The sequence below is a fragment of the Trematomus bernacchii genome, unplaced genomic scaffold (genome assembly GCF_902827165.1).
Source record: "Trematomus bernacchii unplaced genomic scaffold, fTreBer1.1, whole genome shotgun sequence".
Classification (NCBI taxonomy): Eukaryota; Metazoa; Chordata; class Actinopteri; order Perciformes; family Nototheniidae; genus Trematomus; species Trematomus bernacchii.
Genome location: NW_022987567.1, coordinates 308,002 through 319,229, shown reverse-complemented (window position 1 = coordinate 319,229; position 11,228 = coordinate 308,002).

Genomic DNA, 11,228 nt, shown 5'->3' with positions numbered 1-11,228 from the left:
AACGCACACAACCACGCTCCCACACACACACACACACACATCCATTTCCCCCGACGTACCCGGAGGCGGGAGCATCAATAACGTATGGCCTGGCCAGGGGCCTCCATTCACACACACACACACAAACATGTGCACAAATACACCCCCTTATGTGACTCTCTTTCACATATTCATGCATTCAGTCAAACTCGTACACAAAAGGTGGTCAGGCTAGAGGAGAATAACAGAGGAACACACACACACAATATGGCTCTGTGCCCCGAGGCCTGAGGTCTCAATCCCTCCCCCGAACCTCTTGTCTTCCTGCTGCCCTGCTGCAGCGTCTCTGTGCTTAGTGACAGCCGACATTAGGAAATGAGGTGAATTCATAGGAAATGTAGTTGTTTCTACAACAATGGTAAACACTGATGGAGGGGGAAACAAAACTACAAATCTAATTGTGAACTTAAACTTGTAATTTTGGCACTAAAGTATATTTGGATGCAAATATATTTGTACTTAACTAAAGTAACATTTTGAATACAGTACTTTTAGTTATTTTACACTGTGGAATATTTTACTACTTTCATATAAGTAAGTACAAGATCTGAGTTTACCGTCTGAGACAATACATTATTTCCCACCTATCAACAGGATGGATCTTTTATCCCCACATACATTCTGTATTACAGTGATTTGAGTAAATGAAGCTAAATTGCAGAATTTATCTTATAGTAAAACATATATAGAATATAAAGGGGTGTACTGCAAAGGATCATGGGAGATAAAAGGGGATTAAAAAAGACAAAAGAGTTCATGTAGGAGCATGAAATGAGATGTTCATGAGAGGGGAGGTCAGGAGGTGGGAGCACGGTGGCTCTGCGTCTCCACCTTTGTGTCTGGAGTGTAATGGGAGTGTACTCCAACACCTGAGTCCACCACATGCAGGCACACACATGTTCGTATGAGGTCTTTCACTGTTCATTGGCTCTCTTTCATCTTTTAGTTATATTAAAGTCTTTCTGTGTCTTTTGTCTGGTTCTCCTTTTTTCCCCCTATTCCTTTGACATTATGAAACAAACACACCTGGTGTCTGGTTACTTGAGGCCGCACATGGGTTACGTACACTCTTCAAACATGGGAACAGCGGTAGATCAATTCTTCACAGCACGCATCCAATCATCGTACATCTCTTCTTACCTGTGGATGTGTCTTTGTTCCGTGTTTCTTCATGTCTGCTTCACTCGCATTGTAGTTATGAACACTGTTGTCCAGCGTGATGTGCAATCAAAGGGCGCCTAGGAAAAGAAGAGAATCAAAGAAGAGGGGTTCAACTCAAACTCCAAGCAGACTGTGTGGTTAGCATGGTTTGTGTAAAATCACGTCAAAGGGAGATTTACCTGAACCAAATCCTTTTTGAGGAACATTTCCTTTACATTACATTACATTGCATTTAGCTGACGCTTTCATCCAAAGCGACTTACAATAAGTGCATTCGACCAAGAAGATACAAACTTGAAGAAAACAGAATCATATAAGTACATCAGGTTTCATAGAGCCAAAACATTTCAAGTGCTACTCAGCAGGCTTTAGATAAGCCAGTCCTTTGATAGTATATAAGTGCTTTGTTAGTAATTCTTTGTTAGTAATTCTATCGCTCGAAGTGGAGTCGAAAGAGATGATAGTCTCAAAGTGCTCATATATTGTTATATAAAATGCATATATATCGGTAGCACATTCTTAAACAACAAATGTTGTGTAGGTATCTTGTTTAAGAATCATTGTGAACTTAGTGTTGGTCTTAAAACACGTGCATGGAAAGTGTTCTAACATATAAAATCCTGCACTTTTGGTCACTCACACTGGTGACAAAAAAAGAAAGAAGCATACCCAAGCTCCTTATTTGCAGAATGGAGTTGCCCAGATTCCTTGATACAGTATATAATCAAACATGTATCTCATGGGTGGCCATGTAGTTGTGAACATGTTAAGAGCACACAGCAGAACAAGAGACATACCGGTTTAACAACCTCACACAGGTGATCATTATATACAGTTAAAATGGAAAAATACAATATAATAATGTTATAACACAAGTTCCAATAAAACAAGACATCATTAAGACCTACAGGTACATTTCTTATCAGAATGAGGAGTCCTTCAAGGTCCCATGTCATGGCCATTTCTACTGATCATAATTCCATTGTTGAGGTCTACTAGAATAGATTTACATTGTGCAATTTTCCAAACTCACATTGGTTTCTCATACAGCATCTCTGTATAGTATGTGTATTCACTGAATTTCACTCTCTGTCCTAAACGCCTTGTTGGAGCTCCTGCCCCCCCTCCCTGTGAGCCCAGTGTGCTCTGATTGGTCAGCTCGCTGCTGCGAGGAGCTGACAGTGTGAGCTGGCTTACTGGTGTGGTTTCCTGCTTGCTGCGAGACATCGCAAATGGATGGGGGAAGGGGGGGGCGGGGTGCTGAGGGGGCTGCAGCAGCCCCATCTGCGAGGCCCCACTAGCAAATAAATCCAAACCAGTGCTAAGCAGCAAATGTGGAAGTGGTCAGTCTTTGTGGAGGTTGACTTGCACTATATACTGAATGTGCATGCACATTTATATTTGCCATATACTAGTTTTATTACTGATACAGAAACAAATTAAATTGATATACAGTCTGAAAGTCTTAGCCTACTCTGGTAAGCACGGCCCACCCGTGACCATTTAAATATAGAAACAAATTTGCTGCACATAAAGCAGTCTGCTTCTTAATTGAACTCTTTAGTTATTCCTGTTAATGTTAAATACTGGCAGAGAGGGTTTAAAGACTCATTAACACATACACACACACACACAGTTACTTACACACACTTACTTACACACACCTTAAGGTTGTATGGTTTGGTGAACTATGCACACAGACACAAACACAACAACAATGTTGTAGGCAAGTATGTGCACACACACACAGGATAATTATTACCTTCATATGCAAACGCCTGCAGTGCCCGCCTGGCAGCCTGACGTTTTTAAAGTGTGTACTTTCCTTATTTAATTAATTAAAACAATCGTCAATGAACTTTAAATTAGTCCAGCATAAAATAATAATTTCCCCTCTGTGTGTGTGTGTGTGTGTGTGTGTGTGTGTGTGTGTGTGTGTGTGTGTGTGTGTGTGTGTGTGTGTGTGTGTGTGTGTGTGTGAGGTGGGTGTGTGTTAATAATTAGCAGGCAGTAAAGCGGCTGTGTTAATTGCATTTAGGATCCTGCCTGGGGAGTGGGGGGGGGGGGGGGGGGGGAGACAGAGAGAGAAAGGGAGAACAACACAGGGAGAGGGGAGAGAGCAAACCTCTATCTCTCATCTCTTATTCCTGAAATAGAGATTTCCCATGTATTCTCAGATATAAAATGGAGCGTGGAGCCCCCAGGAACAGGAAAACACACACATTCTTGTCACACACACACACACACACACACACACACACACACACACTCGTGCACCGACACACACACAGCCCCTGGGAGGATGGAGCTAACCTTAATTAGCCTAACACTGTGGTAAAATTGATTGAAATGCAGAACATCAATTATTAAGCCTAACTGTTTTCATAACCCCACACACACCCCGCCATGTAGCACATGTAGGGGGGAGGAGGGGAGGGATAATAGGGGAGTGGAGGTGTGTGTGATGATAAGAAAGGAAAGGTGTAAATGTGTGTGTATGAGAGTGTGTGTCGTGAAGGAGAGTAACAAGATAAGACGAGAAAACATGCTGTAGACTTCCCAACAATGAAAAAGACAATCCAAATATGGACGAGATCAGATAGATGACACGTGTACAGTTGTGTCATGGCTGTGCAATACATCACAAAAGCGATCATTTAGATCACATCGTATTTAGATGCAGTGAAGACACCTCCATCATGAAAAAAGTCTTATTTTAGATGATTACTTTCGACGGCTGAAATGCATTTAATGTTTAAATTAAGTTCCAAAATCCTGACTGGACGTCTGATTACATTAACCATGAATATTGTGGCTTTCATATTCTTTATTTTAAGTCATTTCATCACAGGAAAAGAATAAGTCTAATTAAATTCATTAAATGTGGCTTCATTCCATTTAGGTTTTCTAGTTCCTTGGCCCTGCTGCTATGCATGCTGGGTCAAGCATGATTTATTGTGACGATTACTTGAATTAAAGCCAACATTTCTGTTGTAGTATCAAAGAAATAATAACTGTATAAAAAAAGTCACTTTACTGTAAGAACCCGACAACAGACCCTGCTGTTGTCCAGTGACCTTTTGAACCCGACCCGAGTGCAGGTCACCATGATGTCATTTCAACCACAAACACGCTTCCTGCTGGTTGATCGTAATGGCCTGTGGTATAGGTGAATAATGTAGAATTCACAGGTGACCAATAGGAATACAAAATGTGTTTGAACTCCACTTCCCAAATTGATTTGTGGCAAATTGATTGAGTAACAAAAACAATGCCAGAACAATTTAGCCATTAGCATAACAGGTTTGAGGATAGTTAGGTTAGTCAGGGGGTCGATTGTCAATGTCCAAAATCTGAATGGTACTGAAGTGGACTAGTTGTGGTCTACATAATGGCTTTAACAGTGACAACTCCAGGCCTACGCCATTGAGTATGGCCCTTTAACATAGTATGATGAGTCTCAGGAGAATGGTATGCATTAAGGGACAGCCATGTTTCTAGGGGGACTTTTCAGGTTGTCCTCTTCTTTTTGAAAAAGAAACTAAAGGCTCAATTATATTCTCAATCAAAAAGATATCATGCAATCAGCACTGTTACAGGGTACCACCAAGTATTATCATTTGACATCACTCTTTGGTATTGTTGAAAAAACGTTCATTAGCAAAACACCACTAATCTTCCCCTTTTTCTTTTTTACTGCGATTTGGATAATGCAGAAGTCCATATTGCGGTTTCCATAAAATGTTGATTAATTGTGAAGTCCTAAATACAATTCCTGTTTTAATGTTGGATTAACTTGCACTATCCTCAGCCAAACCGCGCACATTTTGGATCAGCTAGTACACAGACTGCACACAAGGCATTAACAGCAGACGTCGCTGCAGCTAATGCTGTTGTGTCTGGGAGTCAAATCCTTTCCAAATTCTGTGGAAAGCTTTTGCAGAAGAGTGGAGGCTTTCAATCAGCATATTAATGGCAGCGTATTACAGTATAAAACCCTGTATACATTTTCAACTTGAGCAATGATGTTGATAGCTTCTACAGTTTATGCTTGTAATCGTCCCCATGATTTGAGTCATTTTTACCAGTTAAGATGCAGCAAGAAAATGTTCCCTTCATTTGCAGTGCCTTACTTGAGTTGTTGTTTTATAAAGTAACTGAAGCAGAACACAATGCCTGTTGCGCTTGTATGATGATACTATTTTTTTTCTCTTCATCAAACTGTGGTTCGAATAGGCCTTTTTCACAGTAGGCATTTATCATATGGAAGCGCATGTCCGACATGGTGATTGTTAACGTATGTCCTCCCCTGACTCTCTGATAAAGGCACTGACAGCACTCAAATAAAAGCTACAACTGTATTACATCTGGTTTGGGTTTCATCTTATCTGAAAAAGTTAAACCAGAAACGACCTCTGGTTCCAGCTACCCTAAGTGCACCGTCTCTCTTCATATGACTACAGCATGGCCCGTCTCCTGACTCCATGACTCCCTGACCTCCAGTCTATCTTTGTCCCGGCGCTGCATGGCCACGACCCACTGAGTCAGTGGAAAACTCATGTAGGCCTAATTACACGGGCTAGGCTTCTGCCTCTCTTACTTTCTTTCACTGAAGAGGCACTTTCTTTATTTCACCCCTTCTCTTTCTCCTACGCTCTCGCGCTGTCCTTTTCTCCTTGCTCTCTCGTTTCTTCTCCTCTTGTGCTCCAGTTACCAGATGGAGGTAGCCCTGCACCACCAGCCAGAGCACACACACACACGACATCTAACACGCTAGTGTGGCCACAGGTATACAGCTACAAAAGCTTTTAGATGGTGCATTGTTATGTCCTCAGGGTCAACCATAGGTTAGGGCCCAGTCTTAATTAGTTGACATAACTTATACATGATTAACCTTCTTCAGGTCCTATGGCCCTCAACACACACCTTTCTAAGACCTAAAGCCGACAAGCAAAGAGAGTTTGTCCAGGAAAGAAACACACACGCATCGTGTCTAAGGTTTAGAATCTAGGGGTCAGGCAGGTGAAATGTAAGGAACCCTGGGAGGAAACTTACTCCCGGACGGCACAAAAACAACGTCAGAAACAAAAGTCATATTAATGATAGATGACAGTCTGGGGTCAGCGCTCAGGTCGTATGTCAGGACCTACATCGCTGTGTCACCAGGAATCGAAGATGGCAGACAGGGAGAGTTAAATGCATTTTGAAAAATCCTCCCCGGTGTAACAGCTTGGATTTTTACCAGATATAAAGACATATAGACAGATAGAAAGATAAATACTTAATAGAAAGCAACCCATTACAAATCAAGCTAAAAATGTTATTCTATATCTTTCATAAAATGTATGATGTAAGAAGAGCAGTAGTTTGGCAGAAGTGAGACAAACCTGTTAAGATCCTCAATCTGAGTCATATTTCTTGAACACATAGACCAGTTAAAGCCAGTAATGACACTCTGATCTACTCTTAATGCAGTAGGATATATTGACAGAAATATTCTCTTCTTTAAGAGCAGATGCTTATCAGCAAAGAAAAGTGAACCTGAGATCAGCCAACCTCATGTCCATATGAAATCCATAAGACACAGCAGAGTAGAGGCTGGCGTACGCTCACTGAATGCTTCTGACTGTAATTTACCAAGCTGAATTACTCTCATAGTTATTGGAAAGCATTTTGCATTTGCGGCCGCTGCATCAGACAGCGTGGTTACAGCACGTCCGGTCGATATCCGGACCATAAAGCAGACGCCACGGTCACAGGAATTAACGTGCTCGTGTCTATAAACCATCTAGAAACATAAACATAAACGGAAATCCGTTCTGCAACCGCAAGAGATAAAAATGACTGCCACCATTACCAGTCTATATTACACTTCCAGAAAGTTTAGGTACACTCAGGATGTAGTATTAATTTGTTTGGGAAATGCTTACTGCTCTGTACTGTAATAGGGCTCAGGGGAGGGGATGAGATCTAAGGCCAAACCATAAGGAAGGAGGGCGAGCATCAGCAGCAGCAGCAGCTTAATGATGCTCTGGTAATGGAGCACACGCAGGTCACTTAGAAGGAGAACTCACTCCGGCAGGCAAAAACACACTTTGCACACTCTAGTGCACTAACACAGAAGCAAATGGGACGACCCGGTATGTACGTGCAAAGTATTTGTATGTAGACAAACTAAAAAAGAAAAGTGAATGCCTAAAATATGCAGGCCAAACAAAGGAGCACGCAAAGGGACGAGTAAAACAATAACTGAACCTGCAGAGATCAAATTGAAACAGGTAGGGCAGGAAATTAATCAATAATATATCAAATGAAATAGGACTCGATAGTCTTAGATTTCTGATATCGTTTTTATATCATATAATACAATTATCTTTTCCTGGTTTTAAAGCATTTAAATCAGAATCGTAATACTTTATTTAGGGGAAATGAAGTTTTGTGACAGTTGTTCTGTTTAAGAATAAAATATAAAATACAAAGATACAATAATATAGAAATATTAATTGTGCAGAATTGTGCAATAACATTATAGGATACAATAGAATTCTAATTACATTTAAAGTAAAAATGTGCAAATTGTACTACAATATATAACACTAAATATGTAAGAATATGTATCAGAGTTCCCGTTAGAATATTTTTTTGCCGGTCAACATGTCCGTTAAAGTTGAAATCTTCCGGACAAAATTAGATAAGTGCCGGTTAAAGGTCTTCTTTGTTATTTATTGAGCTTTAAAACAAATTGATATGATTCGACATTAAACAAACTAATTATAGTAGATTAACTACATTATTCAAAAGTGTACAGTAATTTACAAAAACGCGGGAATAATAAACGGAGCGCTCTCTCCTTCTCCTGACAGCCCGTCAGTATCATGCAGCTCGCGGATCCAGTAATGAGTGACCCGACAGTAAAACTAAACATATCTATAACTAGTTTAGGTAGTTTGAGAGGTAATTAAAATAGCTACGTGTGATTTTCTAACCTGAAGTGTGTTTTGCTCTGCTCGCCGCTGCAGGGGATCATGCAGAGCTGCGTGTCGACTCGTCAGCAGCAGCCGATGTCTCTCTCCTGTCAGATTAGACTTTACTCGCATTTATGTCCATATCGATCAGATCTAGCTAGTTCTAGCTAATGATATGACTACCTGCTTGTTAAAAGACACCTAAACAATAAGCGTCGCTATGCAACCGGATGAGGCCACAAAGTATAGCGCAGCATTATGCATTTGTTTACATGCCCACCGGAACCCCGAGGCATTACCAACAGATCAACGCACAATCAACCCATACAGGACATCTCTTTCTCCACATTAAGTGTTAGACATTAGAATTGACAATTTTTGTCTGTCACATACTCTTTTGTCTGTCACATACTATTCTTGTCTGTCACATAAGTGGCGCAACTGATGCGGTATTGCGCTAAGGGAAAATTATTTTGACCGGACATTTTGACCGGAGAGATTTAGATTTGCCGGACTTCAGCATATTTTACCGGTCATTGTCCGGTAATTACCGGCTAACGGGAACTCTGATATGTATATTACAATAAATACAGTTGTGCATAAGTATTTATAAATATATTAATAATGATTATTTCTCATAGTAAAATGAGCAAATGTTCTGAATACCAGCCTTTTCCAGCTGTTCTTTTATTTGCCTTTACCCACCTTGTCATAATCTCCCTACAACTAATGATGATATCAAAAATGCCATTGTGTGAATATGTAATGAAAGCACCAAAAGTTAACTACAATGTTGTTGCAATATCGATATTGGGTTAATTGATTTTCTTCATATGGCCCATCCCTAGATGAAATTAGTAATTTTGATAAATGTGGTACATTTACATCATAATAAAGTCAACTAATGGGCTCGTTCATACAGTAAATAAACCACGGCCATACACACATACAGGCAGACAGTCTGTTCACTCCCAAGGACTGCTCACTCCCAGTGCACCAAAGCTTTTAACTGCAATGGTTTTTAATGTGTTTTAATGTCTCTGAGATGTTTAACTGTAAGGCCGTCATTTCACTAAGTAGACTGCTGCACTGCGCACAGAAGGGATGGGCAGAGGTTTCACTCACTGACAGTAAACTAATCTAAATAATTCAGAGGCAGAAATTAACATTTCATTCATTTGTTATTTATCAATTACTGTTTCAGGGTTGCGATCCTAGGACTATTTGTGTGTGTATCTCTGTGTGTGCATAGAGGGATAATGGAAAAATGAGAGTGTTGGAGATGGAGTTACAGCAAGATTGGATTCATCAGACTCCATATCTATGCTGAATCTGATTTGTAATATCATTTCCACGCTATTCACAAAAAAAGCTACTTAGAAAACCTAACAGGTTATGGTTGAAAATAATTTTGAAAGGACTTTTTAATTACAAGTTATAATATTTCAAATGTATCTGCATCAGAAGGAGTGTGATGCAAAAAGACATATACATCTCTTGAAATAAAATGAACCATATCTATAAAAAAACTGGATAACAGACATTTTGTGGAATGAATACTAACAAACAATAGAGACAGGTGCAACTTGATGAATAGACAACTTCATCACTCGGGGGTCTATCATTAATGTGAGTCTACCTCCCTCTACTGGCCGTTTGATTGTATTACAGAAAGCGCCAATAACACAAATTAAACCTTATCTTTTATTTATTTAAGCTGATAAATTAAACGCATTCAATTGCATATTTTGAATCTCACTTTTTTGTCTAAACGAAAAGAAAAAGTAATGGTTTTAAGTAATGGTTTTAATTGTTGGTTGTGCATCTCTCTTGCAAGTTAATAGAGAAAGGCACAGACATGTTTAGTGGACAATGTTTTAATTTTCTGTACACCAAAAATAGAGAGGCGTGCTGAAATGCAATAATAATACTGTTGTAACAACTTACTTCTGCCTTATGTGTTATAACAGAATTGTATATGAAGTCCTGTTACCTACTTTTAATGTGTGCAATCAAAATGAGTACACTTCAAGTCATATAGGCTATATGATATAGCCTCTGTTTGTGCTACATGTATGCTAACCATAGCCTGTATACATGCTAACTTACATTTGCTATAACATGAGAGGCACAAGCTAGGGCTACTAAGCTCAAGTGGATAAAACACAGCTTTGTGAAGGAAGCTAATAACCGTATAGAGTATTTGCAAATGAAATAATGATATTGTAACTTTTCTGAAGTCATATTTTGTTGAATTTTGTTTTGGGCTTACCTCAAGTGTTAGCAGTTACCAGGACCCCAAATAGCAGCCGGTCAGGTTCCTTCAAGGTTTACTGTTGACCTCAGTCCGTACACAAGAACAACATAACAACAAGGAATTTACATAAGCAGACAGTTCGGAGTGTAGCCAGTAAACAGTTCTAGCAATGGCTCCCAGCTAACTTTCTCCAAATGACAGCTCAAAAAACCCGCGAAAAATGCGCTCACCTTCTTCTTACCATGATTCTTACACACCTGGTTCCTGCTCATCCAATTAATTGATTAGCCCCGCCTCTACCTGCGCGCTATTGGTCAATCTGACACAGCCTACCAGACGGCCAAACATTCAGTGATTTAAATTAGGATACGCTTAGACGTGAACTGATATTTTAAATCCAATGTAGTGTTTTTATTTTATGTAATCTACTTCATAGCTGTTTGCATTGTCCCATGAAAAATTAAAGCAAGAGAAATGTAAACAAGGATGTCAATTTCCAGACATACCTAGTCTTGCATCAGTGGTCAAATGTATCCAAGTACATCTATTAAAGAAGTACTGTGCTTTAGTACAATTTATATGAATTAGTGATTTCCTTTTTCTGCTACTTCATACTTCTACTCCATTAGCCTAGCCTGCATCACAGATATAAATATTGTGCTTTTCACTGTACCGCATACTTAATGCTATAGTTAGCAGTTAGAGTAGGCATACCACAGGCATGACGGACATGATAACAATGCATTATTTATTATGTGTATGTATGTGAATTTGTATTTTATGTTAGGTAAAAAATACACACAACT